The sequence below is a fragment of the Numenius arquata genome, chromosome 2 (genome assembly GCF_964106895.1).
Source record: "Numenius arquata chromosome 2, bNumArq3.hap1.1, whole genome shotgun sequence".
NCBI lineage: Eukaryota > Metazoa > Chordata > Aves > Charadriiformes > Scolopacidae > Numenius > Numenius arquata.
In genome coordinates this window covers 52,373,543-52,389,005 of record NC_133577.1, presented here as the reverse complement: position 1 = coordinate 52,389,005, position 15,463 = coordinate 52,373,543, and positions in this window count along the sequence as shown.

The following is a 15,463-nucleotide window of genomic DNA, read 5'->3' as shown; positions in this document are numbered from 1 at the left end:
TATTTACTATTTTTTATTTACTATTTTTTAAAAAAGAATAACAGTGAAAAGTTTAAGTTTTAGGGAATTTCTTGGAACATAACCAGTGGGCTTCATAAGCACAGGTGTCCACTGCAACCATTGAGTATTTGTCTGCCGACTGCAAAACTGCCTCTGTGTCTCATGGGGAAGACACAGGTGAGAAGCTCACTTTTATTTTCTCTAAGTTTTAAAGTAGGTAGGTTTTTAACAGGTCTAACTAAAAACGCAATGACTAAATTTCCATTTCTCCACCCCTGCTTTGGAGAAATCCGCGTTGTTCTGCTATAAAAGCTGATTAGAAATATTAGGGATGGTAGGAGGAATTGTATATTTTCCATTATGTTCCTTTGTTAAAAGTATATTGAGCAAACCAGAATGTTCCTACAAATAATTACAGTGATGTATAATGCATTATTGATTGAAAATCCATAAAGAAAAATGATGAGAGTATTTATCTCCAGTCTAATGTCCTTTGGCTAAGAGACACTATTGTTGAGAAGTTCACGGAGCAGGTAGTCATATGCTGATAAGAAAACCGTCTTGAAGAGCAGCACTGTGCATTGTTGCGAGAGTAAAAGAGCTGAAATTAAAACTGGAACTGGTTATGTTGAACATGGTTTAGGAGAAAGGTTTCCAAATTTGCCCAGAAGCGTTGGCTACAACCTCTTACCTTCACCCTCCAAACTTGTTTGCTGTTGTTTGTATTGGTGATTAAACTGTGCTCTGTGTTCCTGTGGTTTCTTCACCTGTACCAGCTCTAGAAACCTCTCAGGGCGAATAGGATCTCAGGCCAGGAGAAGCGGTGCTGCTCCTTATGGAAGTATCACTGTTGGTTGTCCTCTGGTCTACGCTGGAAAAGGCAGAAGGATTTTGCGTATCTTAATATGAGGGCAGTCAACATGGTTTTTCCAAGTATTTCCTGCTTGAAATACTTGTATTTGTAAAGACAAACACAGAATACATTTATTTCCTGTTTTATGCCTAGTGCCTCACAGTGAAGGTCCCAGATGCATTGATTTTGAGTACGTTTTATCTTGCTTTTCAGCATCCCTTCTCTCGCTGGGTCAAGCTGATCAGCGCCTGTGCCTCCGTAGCGCAGGATCTATTGTAACCCCCTCTTGAAAGGCGGACCCATCCCAGCGGGGCTGCCATGTAAGCGCCATTTCCAGCACAGCTTGCAAAGTGGTTTTTGTATTGGTTTTGGAAATATTTAGAAGGATATAAAAATAACATAAATGGCGCTGCGAAGGAAGAAAAGCCGCTTAGCTATGGTGTCGTGAATCCTTTTCATGCCCCCGTGGGGTAATGGGGAGCAAGGGGAAAGGGAAGCAGCTGGAAGCTCAAGTGGTATCCATGAGGCTTTTCTTTGGAGGGAACCAAGTGGAGTAAAAGATGCCTCATGTACAAACTTGATGTTTCCAGACTAGTGGCAGTGTGCCCAGTACTGCCAAGTCCAAATGCCATAGGAGATGAATTAAATGCACTACAACGGTGTTTCCTGAACAGCTGTTGTAGACAAAGTATAAAATACATTGACCCATGGTCTGAAGAAGTCTAAAGTGGGATCTGTAGGTTGACCCTCTGTTAGTCTCTAAATGTAAATGTAGCAAGAATTTGGGGCATCAACATTTGTTTGCATCTTGCTGGACTGCTAGTTTAATGCAGTGCAATAAATTTCAGCAGTCAGTCCCCAGTCATTGTATGTCTCTGGAGTGTAACATCTGAGTTTTGAGATTTGTCTGCTGTCCCTTCTGTGTTCCTCTTGTTATATCGATGTTATACCAAGTCCCAGCCTTACTTTTTGCTTCCTACGGAGGTGGTGAACTGGTGACTCCTCAGTGATACCAGAGGGATGAGGAAGAACATATGTAACCTGACTTTTTATCCACATTGTCCTGTACTCGTTCTTCCTCTTGTTCCCCTGTTCAGGAAGCGCAGGAGATGCTGAGGAAGGTGGGAGGGCCTCTTGGGCCGTGGTGTTACTCGAATGATAATGATTCTTACTTATAGCTCTTCTGGTCTTCTTATTCAGTTAGTCCAGTTTTCTTGCGTCACCAGCATCTGATTTTTTTCATGAGTGTGGGTTGGCAGAGGATTAATTTAAATAAGCTGAAAATGATGCTTATGATGGGGAAATCCAGAAACGCTGGTGCTCTTTGTATTCAGGAAATACGCTGTGCTTTTGTCAAATCAGCTTGGGTTACTGAAGGTAAGGTATCTCTTGGATCCTCATGGCAACAGGGTTTCATGCAGCATTTTGCTCTCTGTTTGGTTTGAGAGTTGCCAACTTTTCTTCTTCCAGCAGATCTTGCTGGAAGATGAAAATACATATATATATATATTTATATATACGCCTGTCACCTCCAGACAGGGATACTCTCTACTTTCTTGTTAGGAGCAACCTTAAAGATCACTTGGAATCTGCAGCTTCTGCTGACTGCAGTAGAAATGTGCTCGTCTAATAGACATGAGCAGCTCCAGCACATTTTTGCTTCTCACTGTGTGCTGAACTCTTTTTTTTTGTTTGTTTTCTCGTCTGTTTTGATCAACAAAATCCTCTCTCAAAGCGAATCTATTTCTACCCTTGTTGGAGCCTCCCCAGGCGTGCTGCTCAGCGCAGGGGTTTCTCTGAAGTTTCACTGCTCGTTTCTTGGGACCACTGGCTTCAGCTCACCCTGTCTTATCTGCAACTCAAAGAGAATCCTAAAATGTGCTGTATACTGTAACATAATATAATAATAACGTTCTAGATTTTGACCTAGACCCATATACACACCTATAAAAATACCGTTTACGGAAATACTGAATAGCCTTTTCTGTAACAAAGTAGAATATATGCAATATATTTAGGCCCTTTACATTTTGCTGTAGTAGCTTGTCCGAGAGCCCCTAGGAGGAGTTTTACTTGTTCCTTCACTCCAAAGGCTCCAGAACTCTGTCTCTTTGAGGGGTGCAGTGCACATCACAGTTTGCAACATCTTGTTTTATTTTATGATCGTTCTGGTCGTTGCTCATTAAAACCCTGGCATTGCTCAGGTGGGCTGCCAGGTTTTGACTCTGCATTGTGAGCCATGCTGGTCCCTTGCTTTCCCATTTCAACAAGAGAGATTACAAGGAGAGATTCAAAACGACTGGGGAAACAGTTGCGCTGTCCATATAAAAATGGATGGTGACTTCTGTGTCCAGTTCTGGGCTCGCTGGTTCAAGAAGGACAGGGAACTGCTGGAGAGGGTACAGCAAAGGGCTACGAAGATGATGAGGGGACTAGAACATCTCTCTTATGAGGAAACGCTGAGGGACTTGGGTCTTTTTACTTGGGAGAAGACTGAGGGGGGATCTGATCAATGCCTAAAAGTACCGAAAGGGTGGGTGTCAGGAGGATGGGGCCAGTCTTTTTTCAGTGGTGCCCAGGGACAGGACAAGAGGTAACGGGCATAAACTTGAATGTAAGAAATTCCATCTAAACATGAGGAGAAAGTTCTTTACTTTGAAGGTGGCAGAACACTGGAAGAGGCTGCGCAGGGAGGTGGTGGAGTCTCCGTCTGTGGAGACATTCAAAACGTGCTTGGACACATTCCTGTGCAACCTGCTCTAGATGGACCTGCTCTGGCAGGGAAGTTGGTCTAGATGATCTCCAGAGGTCCCTTCCAAGCCCATATCATTCTGTGATCCTGTGACTTTCCAAGACAGTTGCGTGGGCCCTTAGGAGGCCATTGTCCATGGTGGTGGTGGAGGTTGACTACTAGACTGAGCTGCTCATCAGGGCTGGTTGGGTTGGACTCAGCACTGTGCCAGGACGATGTAAGGCTTTAGAATCAGTGCTTGGTCACGTTTACTTACTGATGCTTCTTCAGGCATCTCAGTAAAGCTCAAATTAGACTCGTGGGCTGAGAGTTATAGTGTTTTCATGCAATGAATGATACCTTTAATCTTTATTGGTCTCTCTGGGAAAGCCTTCGGTGTCTAGGAGAGGTCTTATCAGACTAAGAAGGCTGTGGCTTCATCAGTCTGATCCCTTGCCTCAGCTCGAAGGTTTTGCCTTTTTAATCTCTCATAGTAGGTCCATGAGAGCTTGAACGGCTGGGGCAGTGGGGAGTCTGTCACTGTCCACAATTGTTAATACTCCTTGTGTCAAAAAAGGAACATTTTTTGACAGACTTCTGGGTAGAATGATGTAGTTTTTCCTTCTTTTCTTTTTTTTTCTAAGAAGGCTGGGTCACGAGAAAGATAGCTGTCGTAGCAGTCTTGTTTGGGTTCAGTACCTGGTGGGAGGAAGGTACATCCTGTGAAATGGTGTTTACCGGGGCGATCCTGTGATGTCCAACTGGGACTTCTTGCACGTCCTGTTGCTTTCCCCTTTCAGGCCTTCTGAAAAGCGGCACAAAGTTTATTAAGCCTTATGCACCGACAAACATATCTTAAATTTGCAAAATGCAGAGACATTTAACATTCACAGTGTCTGACAGGGTGAATCAGTAGTAGATCTAAGGAGAGAAGTGTCTCCCCTTCTTTCAGTGGTCCCTTTTTGGGGACTCAACAGTTTGCAGGTATCTTTCGTGTATTGATTTATATCTCGATTTGTATTGGTAAGCAGATGTAGTTACATTTTACACATCCTCTTTAATATTAAGGTAAATAAGGAATCTTTTCTAGTGCTGATAGGACTGGTTCCATGCTCAGCACCTACAGTGTAAATCAGAAATAAAACCCCTCGTTACCCGCACTTTGCATTGGCAACACCTGGGTCGGACACGATGGGCGTGAGGAAACGGCCTGAAATGTTTAGTTTTGTCACTAAATTCTGGCTGCAATTTATTGTTACTTGCTACATATCCAGTTCATTACATCCCACGCCGAAGCCTAAGGAAGTTCCTACAGTTTCAAATTACTTTTTACACTGGTCTGATGAAATTCTAATTAATCAGAAAAATAGCATTTTCTTATGAACACACAGAGATAACGTTCTTCTAAGTACTTCTTAGATATCATTGAATGGTAAGTTTAACACTAATTCTGGCTGCTTTGCACAAGTGATTACCTCTTTTTATTTGCGGTAACTTCCACATATAAATGTTGTGTTGGGGTGTAATGAGTGTTTTTAAAATAAAGTGACTTAATTCTGAGGGTAAGAAATTAAGTACTGATAAGTTTACTTGAGTGGGATTTCTGTTGCTATGCCTCCTGAAGAAAGGGGAACGTACTTACTGTTTCTCCAATCACTGCCTATACCTTCATTTTAATCTCAGAGCCTGGAATATTTTGTCCTGTCTCTAAGCAGAGTTGCAAATAATTTGTTTTACATGGAACATGGTAGAAGGCAGAGTGTGTGTGTGTGTCTGCTCTTTAGACCAGACTACAAGCATCATGGTAACCAGCTCTGCGTGATCATTTAGGACAAATTAGTTTGGGTTTTGAGAGGGGAGGGTACAAGCAAAAGAATTATGATTATTTCAGCGAGAACTTAGTCACAAAACCATTGAGTTGTGCACTGAATCCTTTAATTATATCTCCTTAATAAGAATGATTTTTTTTCTTTTCCTGTTGTGCTTGAAGGTGCTGAAAAAGGGCCGGGGGTGTTGGAAAGGATCTGCTCCAACATGGAGCGAATGTTAATGGCCACCATCCTTGGCGTGGATGAAATTCTCTGCACCAGGCTTCATTTCAGGTAACCTGTCAGTCTGTTGCCTCATTTCCATCTGCTGCTGTATTCTGAATGATAATTTGTATACTTTTTGCATTGTTATCGGGTGATTTTTTTCCTAACCTATCCTGACAGCTGTAAGGCAGTCTAAATGCTAATGGAGTTGGAATGCACTAAAAGAGCATATTGAGACTACATCAGCTGTTAGGAAGCAATAATTATTTAAGTATTATAAATATTGCATGTACTTATGAGTTCATTTATTATATTTGGGAAGTGAATCTGTTACGAGATTTTCTGAGAAAGAGTTCTGTTTAGTATCTCTTCCTAAGTGAGATATATGACCTATTTCCGGAACAGAAATATATTAGCTTAATGGTTCTAATAAACTAATTCAGTTTCCGTTTCTATTTATTGGGTAAATGAGAAAATGTTAAAAATTAAATTAAATTTGTCTAATTTGTTCCACCATAAATTTTTCAGCTTATGTTTGTGGTATTGAATATACTGCATTTTTCTGATTTCTGTTTTGAATGTGTGTAAAAAAACAGGCTCTTAGTTCCCCAGTGTTTTTTAAGAGCAAAAATATTTATTTTAGGGATACACTGAAAAAATAAAAATAATCCTGGAGAAAGGAGCAAGCAAGGAATGTGATGATGATTTTAAGTTACAGCTTTGTTGCTGCTTAAGTGGAGAATTTAAGAAAGCTTCTATCACATGGTAATGGTTGTCATTCATTTAGCTCGGGTTTTTAAACTTGCATTGAATTGTCATCAGATACAGTTTTACAGTTTTAGTTCTACTTTTGGATGTTGTAATGTCAAATTTCAATATTTTCAATTTTATTTTAGTTGCAAGCAGGTATGCAAAACCATCATTAATTATTTAAGTCTTTTGGTTTCAGTAATTTGATACATTTTCCCTTAAGTAAGAGCAAGAAATAGGAAATCAAACCTGTGAATAAAGACCAAATTTCACAGTATAATTAATCACCCTCAGTAGCTCTAGCAAAGTGGTTTGATTCTGATGACATTGCTCCTGTAATAGGATATTGTATTGGAGAAAATTTCTCTCCGGTCCTTAAGTGACAGCAATAGTTTCATTCACATAGACTTATAAAACTTGTTAAGTGCAACTATTCCTTTCAACCAAAATTAAATGTATTGCTATTAAACCTGAGGGTGCCTTAATCTAACCAGAGAAATCATACGAACTGGTCTGTCAATATCTGTGGGGGAATATATATTAAAAAAAAAAAAGAAAAGAAAAGAAAAGAAAAGGGTATGGCAAAGAAATCCCATCCGTCCCATTGCCTTTCCTCGGGCCAACGCTCGCCAGTTGTTGATCTGCTGTTGCCCTGATCTTTCAGGGAACTGGACCAGTGAGCCCCTGCTCTCCCTTCATGGAATCACGGAATTGTTGGAGTTGGAAAGGACCTTCTAGAGATCATCTAGTCCAACTCCCCTGCTAAAGCAGGGCTGCCTATAGCACATCACTCAGGACTGCATCCAGGCGGGTCTTGAAGATCTCCAGAGAAGGGGACTCCACGACCGCCCTGGGCAGCGTGTTCCAGGGCTCTGGCACCCTCACCGAAAAGAAGTTCTTCCTCATATTTGAATGGAACTTCCTAACTTTCAGCTTGTGCCCGTTGCCCCTCATCCTGTCCCATGGACTATGTGACCCAAGAGACACAAAGGCTCTGCTGGTGCAGGGAGTGGCCATCACCTTGCTGGTGTTGAGATGGTGGACGTCCACAGGAGCTGCCGAGTCCCCGAGACCACCAGCAAAGCAGCCCCGAGCAGCAGATCCTCTGGAGAAGGACTGGCACCTTCTACTCAAGCTGCTCCCAGAGCTCCTGCGGCGCTCAAGGAGGGATGCCCAGGAGACCTGATCTACACAAGGATTTTGGCAAGCAGACTGCAGGGTTACAAAGACCATCCACCTCAGGTCCAAAGCAAATAACACGCAAGAAGCAACCGCTAGGCAGTCTTTCTGCAGGAGATGAACTTAGAATCATAGAATCATAGAATGGCTAGAGTTGGAAAGGACCTTAAAGATCATCTAGTTCCAACCCCCCTGCCATGGGCAGGGACACCTCTCACTAGAGCAGGTTGCTCAAAGCCCCATCCAGCCTGGCCTTAAACAACTCCAGGGATGGGGCATCCACAACTTCCCTGGGCAACCTGTTCCAGTGCCTCACCACCCTCACTGTAAAGAATTTCTTCCTTATATCTAATCTAAATCTCTTCTCTTCCAATTTAAAACCATTGCCCCTTGTCCTGTCACCACTCTTCCTGACAAAGAGTCCCTCTTCAGCTCTTCTGTAGGCTCCCTTCAGGTATTGATAGGCTGTTATAAGGTCTCCCCAGAGCCTTCTCTTCTCCAGGCTGAACAACCCCAGCTCTCTCAGTCTGTCTTCATAGGAGAGGTGCTCCATCCCTCTGATCATCCTCGTGGCCCTCCGCTGGACCCGTTCCAACAGGTCCATGTCCTTTCTGTGTTGAGGACTCCAAAGCTGGACACAGTACTCCAGGAGGGGTCTCACGAGCGCAGAGTAGAGGGGCAGAATCACCTCGCGAGACCTGCTGGCCACACTTCTCCTGATGCAGCCCAGGACACGGTTGGCTCTCTGGGCTGCCAGTGCACACTGCCTGCTCATGTTGAGCTTCTCATCCATAAGCACTCCCAAGTCCTTCTCCTCAGGGCTGCTCTCCAGCCATTCTCCACCCAACTTGTATTTGTGCCTGGGGTTGCCACGTCCCAGGTGCAGGACCCTGCACTTGGCTTGGTTGAACTTCATGCAATTTGCACGAGCCCACCTCTCCAGCCTGTCTAGGTCCCTCTGGATGGCATCCCTTCCCTCCAGCATGTCAACTGCGCCACCGAGCTTGGTGTCATCAGCAAACTTGCTGAGGGTGCACTCTATCCCACTGTCCATGTCACCGACAAAGATGTTAAATAGTACTGGTCCCAGTACCGACCCCTGCGGAACACCACTCGTTACTGGCCGCCACCTGGACATTGAGCCATTGATTGTAACCCTTTGGATGCGGCCATCCAGCCAGTTCCTTATCCACCGAGTGGTCCATCCATCGAATCCATGAGTTTCCAATTTTGAGACCAGGATGTCGTGCGGGACAGTGTCAAATGCTTTGCATAAGTCCAGGTAAATGACGTCAGTCGCTCTGCCCTTGTCTACCAAGTCTGTGGCAGTATTGTAAAAGGCCACCAAATTTGTCAGGCGCGATTTGCCCTTGGTGAAGCCATGTTGGCTGTTTCCAATCACTTCTTTATTCTCCATGTGCCTTAGCAAGGATTTCAGGAGGATCTGCTCCATGATCTTGCCAGGCACAGAGGTGAGACTGACCGGCCTGTAGTTTCCCGGGTCTTCTTTGTTTCCTTTTTTGAATATTGGAGTTATGTTCCCTTTTTTCCAGTCAGTGGGAACTTCACCAGACTGCCACGATTTCTCAAATATGATGGAGAGGGGCTTAGCAACTTCGTCCGCCAGTTCTCTCAGGACCCGTGGATGGATTTCATCAGGTCCCATGGACTTATGCACCTTCAGGTTCTTTAAGAGGTCTCGAACCTCGTCTTCTTGTACTGTGGGTGGTTCTTCATTCCCAGAGCCCCTGTTCTTGCCCTCCGTGACTTGGGCAGTGTGGTTAGGGCCCTTGCCAGTGAAGACTGAGGCAAAGAAGTCATTCAGTAGCTCAGCCTTATCCATATCCTGGGTGACCAGGTCTCCCGTTTCCTTCCAGAGGGGACCCACAGCTTCCCTCATCTTATTTTTATCCCTGATATATCTATAGAAATTCTTCTTGTTATTTTTCACATCCCTGGCTAGATTTAGTTCTGCCTGGGCTTTCGCTTGCCTGATCAGGTTTCTGGTGACTCGGACAGCTTCTCTGTATTCTTCCCAGTCTACCTTTCCCTGCTTCCACCCTCTATAGGCCTCCTTTTTGGTCCTGAGTTTGTCCAGCAGTTCCTTGTTCATCCACGCCGGCCTACTGGATATTTTGCCCGATTTCTTCTTTTTTGGGATGCACCTCTCCTGAGCTTGGAGGAGGCAATCCTTAAATACCACCCAGCTTCTTTGGGCCCCTCTCCCTTCCAGTTCTTTTTCCCACGCTACCTTACCAATCAGATCTCTCAGGAGATCAAAGTCTGCTCTTTTGAAGTCCAGGGTAGCCAGCTTGCTGCGCACCCTCCTTGCTGCCTTATGAATCTTGAATTCTATCATCTCACGGTCACTGCAGCCGAGGCTACCCTTGAATTTGACATTCCCGACCAGCCCCTCCTTGTTGGTGAGGACAAGGTCCAGCACTGCTCCTTTCCTCGTTGGTTCCTCTGTTATTTGTAGAAGAAAGTTGTCGTCGACACATTCCAAGAGCTTCGTGGATTTCCTGTGCTCTGCTGTGTTGTCCTTCCAACAGATGTCGGGGTGGTTGAAGTCCCCCATGAGGACCAGAGCGTGTGAGCGCGATGCTGCCCCTATCTGTTTGTAGAGGGCCACATCCTCGCTGTCACTTTGATCTGGTGGCCTGTAGCAGACTCCTACTGTAACATCACCTGCCCCCGTGCTCCCTTTAATCCTGACCCATAAGCTCTCTGTCTTGTCTTCATCCATCCCCAGGTGAAGCTCCATACATTCCAGCTGGTCCTTGACATAGAGGGCAACACCCCCTCCCCTTCTGCCCAGCCTGTCCTTCCTGAAGAGCTTGTAACCCTCCATTCGAACACTCCAGTCGTAAGAGCCATCCCACCACGTCTCGGTGATGCCAATAATGTCGTAGCCCTGGAGGCGTGTGCACATCTCTAACTCCTCTTGTTTGTTCCCCATGCTGCGTGCATTTGTGTAAAGGCACTTCAGCTGGGTGCCTAAAGGGGCCGACTTATTAGCTGAGATGGCAGGTTGAAGGCTCTCTTTGAGTTTTTTTCTGCTCAACCTATGCTTAACCCCCTCCCCCTTCGATCCTAGTTTAAAGCCCTTTCAACAAGCCCCGCCAACTCACTTGCCAGTATCTTTCTCCCCTTCTGAGACAGGTGTACTCCATCTGTTGCTATCCGACTCGGTGCCATATAAAGTTCCCTGAGTTCAGAATACCCAAAATTTTGGTGATGGCACCAGTTTCTGAGCCACTTGTTTATCGCAGATGCCTTTTTATTTCTTTCAGGATTTCCTCCTGCAACTAAGGGTATTGCTGAAAAAATTACCTGTGCCCCTGATCCCTCAACCAGTTTTCCCAGTGACTTAAAGTCCTTTATGATTGTTTTTAATTTCCTGGATGTATTATATACATCATCACTGCCTACCTGAAAAACTGCAAGGGGGTAATAGTCAGAAGGGTTGACTAGAGCAGGAACTTTGTCCAACACGTCCCTGACCCGTGCCCCAGGGAGGCAGCAGACTTCCCTGTGAAGCGGGTCAGGACGGCATATTGGTCCCTCTGCCCCCTTCAATAGGGAGTCACCCACAATGATGACCCTTCTGCTTTTCCTTCTTGAACTAGTTGTGATGCCAGGTTTGCGGTGACTTGGTCTTTCTGGCACATCCTGCCTAGATGTACCATCCTCCTCTCCAACAGTCAATTCCTCCTGCAGGATTCCGTACCGGTTCTGCAGGGGTAACTGGGGAGGTGGGAGAGGCAGGGAGGGGATTCACCTGCTTCGCCGACTAGGGACCTGTTTCCATTCCCCCTCTTCTCTGAGATCCCCTTCTACTGCCGGGCGAGAGATGGGGAGAGGGTCCTCTGGCTTATGTGGGGCCTCAACATGTTCCTTTATTTTCAGGGAGTGGGCCCACCAGTCAATCTCCCTCTCACATTCGCTGATACTCCTCAACCTTTCCACTTCCTCCTTCAGCTCAACCACCAGGCTGAGGAGGTCATTCACCTGTTCACATCTGACACAGGTGTCGTCACCACTACCCTCCATGGCAAGGGCCAGGCCCCGGCACTCCCTGCAGCCCGAGGCCTGGACACCCACATGTTTGCGTGGGGCCTCTGTCTGGGTGCCCACAGCTTTCTTAGCAATAGCCTTTGACCTAGTTCTAGCCATGGCTGGATGTGTGCAAGCAAGAGGCAGTGGAAAGGTCAGTTGGAGCGAGGAATTGAACTTACCTTGCACAACGGCAGAGGCTCAGGACCCAGCTGTACAAGTTGCAGCGGCATTAGGCACCGACCAGGACACCCACCCAGCAACTGGTTGCTGCTAGCTAGCAGCTGCAGAAGCTAGCTTCTGCCCTCCCCGGGGCTTCTTATAGGATGGCTCGCTTAAATGTGCCGTGGGAGGTGCTGGCTCCGCCCAGGCTTAGTCAGCAGCCGGCCCACCAGCTGTCAGCCCCCAACACGCGGAGGAGGCTTTGCCCGGCGACAAAAAAGCCCCAAAAAGAGCTTTCCCTCGGCCTTTTCAGCTACAGATCGCTTCTCCCAGCGCAGTCTTACCTGCCCTGGAGCTGGTCTCCGTCGCAATGACGGAGCCAACTTGAGCCAAAGTGCTAGGAGACTTTCAACACTGTTTCCTAAATTAAGTCAATTTAATTCTGTACGACTTTGCTAACGATTCACGTTACCTCGTTACATCTTTGTGAGGCATTAGGTTTCCCTGCAGTTACTACTTTTCAAGCCATGTATTGAGCCTTAACGCTTCTGCAAAGGTTGTGTATCAACATTTTCAGAAGTGTCAAACACACGGTCTAGAACTACTGTTGGGTCCTTTAGCTGCAGTCGCAATTAACAACAAGATAGGAGGTGGCACAAACATCAGAAAGACTGCTCTACTCCTCTGCTTGGTACCTAATAGCTACGTTTGACAGCTCAACTCACTCAAGCTCCCCTGGAGCAGAGCATTTGGAGCTCATGTCAACCACGAGGTGATGCCAGATATTCCAGATACTCCCTTCTTTCACAGTAGGAGCAGAAAACCACACGTAGTGCTTTAGCAGGACTGGAGATAGTAATAAGCAATGAATATGATTCATAGTTCCACTTCTTATGTGTTTTTTTATTATTAACCTACAATATACTACTAATAATTTGCGGCTATATGAACCCACCAATCTGTCAGCTGAGGAAGATTATTGGCATATTGAATAATGGCAGCATCCTCTACATGGAGAAAGTGGTTTTCCTCTGTACTATGTTATTTTAAGTGCAATTTTAATAGTGCAGCATAAATAACTAATATCTAAGGATTACATTTGTTTGCTGCGCTGCATTTTTTAGTATGTTATTATTATCTTAAAACCAGGGTAATTGATACGGTGTGTCTTCAGCAGACCATTGTGCTGGTCTGGAGAGGGTGTACAGCCCCAAGTCGTCTTCAAAATACTGAATTTTGAAGATAAGATAATTCTTTCCAATTTAGAAACGAAGAAACCTGTAGCCCCGAGCCACGTGTATAGAAGCCAGGAAGGTCACTTGCTATACTGGGGCAGTGACAGCTTCACCAGCAGCAACCAACTAGGGGTTCCCTTGTTACTATGGGCAAACTGCTAAATGGTAAGGTCACTCTGTGAAGTCACTAACTACCAATTAAGGGCAAGGTGTGGGTTATTTTGTGCTGTGTAATGGTAGTGATCTACCATGCAGCGTATCGGCTTTTTTGTCATGTGCAAGCAATCAACTGCCAAGCCAAGGAACAAGCTGCCGCCCTACGGACCGCAGCATGGAGTGGCCATGCCAAAGGGTGGATCCAAACCTCGCAGACCTCAGCTGTATTTACAGATGTGCCCAATCCCTATGAAATAAGTAGCTTTTTGCAGCAGAAAAACCAAGAGTGGAAAGCAATTCCCAGAGTAGCAGGTCACCAAAGAGAAGCCTCTCCCAGGAACCCCACGATTTGCACATGGCTGGCAGCACTTGGGAATAAAGATATTTAGGACAGGCTGCTACCCACAAAATTATCAGCAGATGCTTGATCTTAACCGTTAGCAAAGGGGGATCATCAGCTGAGCTGTCATTGAAGCTGTGTCTCAGACGAGGACTCTCCTCTGGCTGGTGAGGAGCTCAAGCTGCAGCAGATATTGAGAGCACTGATTTTTTTTTTTTTTTTCCCTTCAATTTTTTGGAAATGAAAGATGGCTTGGCAAAGTTGCCAGTACTAGAAACATCCTTAAATCAAATACCGCCTTTGTAGCTTGCAATCTCCGAGCAGCATCGATAAAGCCGAGTATCAAAGGAACCAGTGTTTGTCCACTAATCCTCGTTAGCTGGGAAGGATGTGGGTGAGAGGGACGAGAAGATGGTTTTTCTGCTTCAGCGTTTTGGTGAGCGCTGTTCAACAGAAGGAGGAAATGTTCGTTTTGTCTGCAGCTCAAACTCCAGTGAAGCCTGGATCTGAATGTGCTCTACGGGCGCTCAGTCTTGCTGTAAAAGGGATGGCTGGGTAATATCAAATATCTGTCTCCGGGTCTAATTAAAACCTATTTATTGCTTGCCTACTTACAATAATGGAATACAAGATTTTAGAGACACCTGAGCCTGTATGTGTCAATGTAGTTTGTACATTTATACACTCAACGATGTAAATCAGTGCCTCGGCACAGTGTTTGTTATGATCATATTACTGAATGATAAATGCTGTTCTTTTAAGCAAGCTCAGTAATGGAAAAAATAGGTAGGATTTTGTTCTTAAGATAGGATTTTGTTCTTGATGACAGTAGAGAAATGACCAGAAAATTAAAATATAATTGTTCCATAACCTCACAAATAATTACTGACGTCAAATATTTGCAGTATTCTGGAGTTGCTAATGCTGATGGGAGCCACGACAAAGGAGCAGACAAAGGGATCCCCATGTGTTCAGCAGTTTCTGGTGGTGATGAAAAATGTTTGGAAATGTTACTTGAAGAAGGCTACAGCCCAGATCCTGAAAAGCGCCTAACCTTTGGCTGCAGATCATACGCTCAGCTGTGGGGATTTCCGAAAAAAGTAAGTTTACCTCTCGCGTTTTGAAATTACTCATTACTGTGATGGCCTTTATATAACTTCTCTTTGTGTGTGTGTGTTGTTTGATTTGAAGAGTTTTCCTGCCCTCCTTCCTCAACTCTTGAGATGACAGTTATACCTTTAGTACCTGGATGATGTGCGGGGTTGGGTTCACATCCAGCAGCTAAACAACCTTGCTGAAACCCCCTCTGGGAAGCTCAGCTCTTTGAAGAGGAGCCGTGTAGAACGTAATTGCAGTCTAGTTTTTGTGCTTTCAAAAGGCCTTATCAACCCATCGCCGTCTTCTGGGAACTTGGCTTGGTGCTGTAATTGAATCGAACAGACTCTTAATTAGTTAGATTCTTTTCAGTGAGGATGAGTTATTGGAAAATACTGATTTACTTTCTCTGCATGCTAGTGTTGTGCATGAAAACAAAGCTACATAAGTTTTAGACATGCTTTTATAACTAAAGCTCCCCCCCCCCATTTCGTACCTTCTGTGCCTCATTATTCTTGCAACAAGACCACTGAGCCATGAAAGCGGAATATCGGTTCAACACGATAGCTCTAACGAGGACTTGAAATTATTGAATGATAAATTCTTTTAGATCACAGCTCAAATATTTTTTTTTCATGGCATGTGATGCACACACCCCTGCTATGCAACAGAAAATAAACTAGTGGTTGTTTTATAATGCAATGCCTGTAATTGCAGAGGGAAAATTAATAGAATATAAAAATCTTGCTCTTGAATAAACGTGTATACATATGGTAGGTCGGTGAGCTGCCTTCAGGTCCCTATTATTCAGTTTTCCTTTAGTAATACAGATTCTCGTTCCTAACTCTACAGGAACTAATTCATGGCAAAGCA